We start from the raw sequence: 4,592 nt of genomic DNA on the forward strand, positions 1-4,592 counted from the left end.
TCCGAATAATGTACTGCTATTTACTGAAAACGGTTCGCGTGCGGTCCGTATGCGGTTCCTATTTCAACCGCGCGCGAACGCGAAGCGTCCGTAACGGACCCGTTCGCATTTTACCTGTGTGTCCATAATTCGGCTCCGCGTCACTTCGAAACCGCGACGTGTCGAAACCAGTCATTTCGAAACTAAGTGACACTTCGAAACCAGTCATTTCAAAACCGGTCCTTTCGAAACTGGTCGTTTCGAAACCAGTCGTTTCGAAGCCGCGACACTTCGAAACCAGTCGTTTCGAAACCGCGACACTTCGAAACCAGTCATTTCGAAACTGCGAAATTTGCAGGCTGCAGTTTTTTTTTTTCGGTTTTGAAGTGACGCGGAGCCCATAATTAGAAAGAAATACACGTAATCAGGTAAATGAAACGGTGCCAATTTCATGGTGAAAACACCCCAAAAATGAGACTGGAAACAGTTTTTTTTTTAATACGACAAAAAATTGTGCCTATTTCATCTATGTTTTTGTGGAAAATAACCGCAACTGGGTTTTCAGGTAAAAAAAAAGTGAACTAGAAATAATGTTACAGTAAGACTAACCGTTTTGAAAAGTACTATGGATAGAGCTTGATAAAGGATATGTTTTTGTGTTTCATAATGAGTTGTAGTTGATAAACTAGCGAATTTTTTCACCTTTAAGAGGATTTGTATATAAAGAGAACCGGAAACAAGAAGCACAAGGCTAACTGTGATATAATACACCAAATAGACTTTTGTAGGAGCATCCGTCGTTTTACCATATTTTATCATTTGATATATGTACCAGAAAAATATGACAACATGAAAAAGACCAAAAATTGCGTAAATTTTAAGCAAAATTTCTCCGATTTTCTCTTTCAGAAATTGCTCATAACTACGAAAAAAGAACAGGATGAATCTTTGGAGCGACAACACGACTATTATAAAATTATGAGCATGCATGTAAACTGTCAAAATTGTTAAAGAAATAAAAAATGGAAAAGTGGACCCAGTTCAAATAACTGGAATAAAACATTAAATGTTTTTTTTATTTAAAAAATTAAATTGTCTTTCTTACTCGAATTCTCTATTAATATTGATCATTACAATGTAATAGAAGAAATTAATCAGAACCACGATATAAAAAAAGCAAACGGTTTTGTAAAAATTTCGTATAATCGGGTATAACTATAACTGAAATTTGGGAGATTTTGAAAATTCAGAAATATAGATCTGATAGTTTTTATCTCCTTCTCGCGTACGCTATTTGCACAATATACTATCACATAGGCAGGAAAAATTAGAATCAATAAAATCAACATGGTGAAAGTTGAAAATGATAGAAAATTTACTGTTCAAAATACTGGACTCGGCAACCTTTCATAGACGTTCATTCTTGATTGAGAAGTTGAAGCAGCATTGGGTGGATGAATGATGAATGTCACATGCAATGAATTTTTTTTGCACATTATTTACCGTAAAACCTCTAATAGAACGACACCCGGATCGTCCACTTTGATCCTATATATCTCATTTTCTGTGAAAGATATCAAAAAGTGGCTAACTAGTAAAATGTTGCTGATATCCTGATAAACATTTTACTAGTTAACCACTTTTTGATATCTTTCAAAAAAACTGAGATATATAGGCTCAAAGAGGACGATCCGGGTGTCGTTCTATTAGAGGTTTTAAATCATGATTATAAACATCATACAGGTGAAAATACGGGATGGGTTGATGAAAGCCGAATATCGCCTGCGAAGTAATTGTTTTGTGCAATTGGTTGCAAAGCTCATAAATCTAGGAAACTTTTTTATGACGCCTTCAAAATCTCCATTTTCAGAATTTACTCGATGAACTATACGTTTTGAAGAAACATATGAAACAAGAGAACCCGAATTGAAACACAAATTAGAAAAGATCACAGTAAGGAAAAACCATAAAAAGATTGGAAACTTTTTCAAAGGAACAGGAAAGGTTCCGGGGCGAGAGGACGCAAAAGAATAGTTAAAATCTGCAATTCAAAAAAAAACCGGACGTTTTTCAAAGCTTTTAAATGTCTATCTGTATGCCTGTTGTTCCAAAACCATTATTTTTCGTCTCGGCGGCATCTCGTAGCAAACTGATTTCCAAAGTTCATTTCCCTTTTTTCTTCATCCGAAATTTTAATAATTAACCGACCACAAAAGCCCTCGCTAGACATAATTCTAAGATCTTTCTAGAAACAAACAGAAAAATCTTCATCACAGAGCAAAAGAGTAACTACGTAGCATACTCCCAAAAGACACTTGTCATTTTTGAAAGATAATCGTCACATTCAGTTTTTGTCAAAAATTTTTTGTTTTCTGTGTCAGAAAAGGTCTGGAATTCCCTTTTCTTTTCTCTCTGAAAATGAGCAATTTTCCCTCCGTCGATTGCTCCATTGACAATCTGAACCAATCAATATTGTTCTGGATTTTTCGAATCTCCCCATTAATAAGCTTCCCTTTTTATCTGTTGGCTATTATTTTGATATTTAAAAACAAGTCTAAACTTGTGATGACTGTCAAGAAGCAATACTTGAAACAAATTGGAATGTAAGTTTTGCATTCTAAGATAATATTTTAAAAATTATTAATTTCCAGAAATTTCATATTTGTCCTTCTGGTCTCTGATATTGTTTGTCCAGTATTAGAGCCACCAATACCCGGTTATTATATGACTGGCCTGTTGGCCACTTTTCAAATGAATGTCGCACTTCCACTGGTATTAATGACTCATGTGGTTCTTTGTGAGTTAGAGATATTTCAATTGAGCTTGAAGGAGATGGTTCAAAAACCGTAGCCCTTTTCCTAGACGAGGTAGACCGAGATTGAAAGTGTGCGGCACATGAATCGGTTGAAAATTAAAATTTCTGTCCGAATAAAAACTCAATATGTGGAACTCAAAGATATCTACACAATAATACAAATTTTGGCCGAAGTATCATTGAGGCTTTACCGCTACCGGCTGAGCTACTCGGTTCTAAACTCGGTCGACGGTCATTTGCCAACCAGACAAACCTGGGCTACTGTCCGGCGCATAACTCGGTTAAAGCTTGGAATTTCTGTTAGAATATGAAATCAAAACGTAGAACTCAAAGAGATCTAAACAACGATACTATATTTGACTATTTTCGAATCCTGAGTTCTGAAACAGAGACCGTAAAACAACTAGTGTAACTAGTACTAACTAGTACTAACTTGTTAGCTCGGCTACTTTAAGGTCTTTGAGGTGAAACACATTAAAATACAAAGTTGGTATCTTTTTGTTGATTTCGTTAAGTTCTACATTTTGAATATTTACTCGAATGTAAATTCCAATTTTGAACCGTGTTATGCGTCGAAGAGTGGTCCAAATCGGCCGAATTTGCAACCGCGTATCTCAGTCGGTAAGAGTGCGGCATCTCTGCGACTTTGCCCGCGAGTTGAACTATTCAAGACGCTTCAAAAGGAACAAATTTATTTATATAAGCTCCGCGAAGAGTTTAATCTGTAGCAAACTTGGAGGTGCCGAAAAAATTTCTTCCCCTCTCCTTCAAGTTGAACTTTTCAGTGGTGGAACTATCTATCCTTCAACTCGTCAAACATCAACTTACCACTCTCTCCGACCTCCGTTTCACCAAAAAATTCGACCTACCAGTCAAAATCATTTTGAAAATGTACCAGCTCTGCTACCTTCTCATGTTGATAGTTGCCGTTTCAATCCTCCCCTCTCTAACAATCCATTTTGATTTGGATAATTTCCGTCGGCAATCTTTCGAATACTATAACAAAACTCCAATTGTTCTATGTGATGATATGTTCATTGCGGATCATCGCAGCTGGAAAATCTACACTCCATACATTTGCTCATTGATTTTTGGTGTAGTTTGCTCGGCTACTGGTGTTACTAGTGTCATAACTTGTCTGTTGATGATTTTGGAATCACGGAAGATTGTGTCAAGGGAGACACTGATTATGCAAAGGAATTTCACTGGCATTTTGATTTATCAGGTGAGAATACAAAAAATTAATTGTGGAAATTTGAAATTTTGCAGGCTTTGGTGTACATTATTTTCATCATACTACCAGTTGGAGTCATTTCAACACTGTTTTATGCGGATATCCATGTTCAAAGTATGTGATAAATTTTTTTCTGAAAATCGGAAATTCTGAAATTCTGAAATTTTGAAATTCTGAAATTCTGAAATTCTGAATTTCTGAAATTCTAAAATTCTGAAATTCTGAAATTCTGAAATTCTGAAATTCTAAAGTTCTGAAATTCTGAAATTCTGAAATTCTGAAGTTCTGAAATTCTGAAATTCTGAAATTCTGAAATTCTGAAGTTCTGAAATTCTGAAATTCTGAAATTCTGAAATTCTGAAATTCTGAAATTCTGAAATTCTGAAATTCTAAAGTTCTGAAATTCTGAATTTCTGAAATTCTAAAATTCTGAAATTCTGAAATTCTGAAATTCTGAAATTCTGAAATTCTAAAGTTCTGAAATTATGAAATTCTGAAATTCTGAAATTCTGAAGTTCTGAAATTCTGAAATTCTGAAATTCTGAAATTCTGAAATTCTGAAAT

Source organism: Caenorhabditis briggsae, assembly GCF_000004555.2.
Source record: "Caenorhabditis briggsae complete genome, chrV, whole genome shotgun sequence".
Classification (NCBI taxonomy): Eukaryota; Metazoa; Nematoda; class Chromadorea; order Rhabditida; family Rhabditidae; genus Caenorhabditis; species Caenorhabditis briggsae.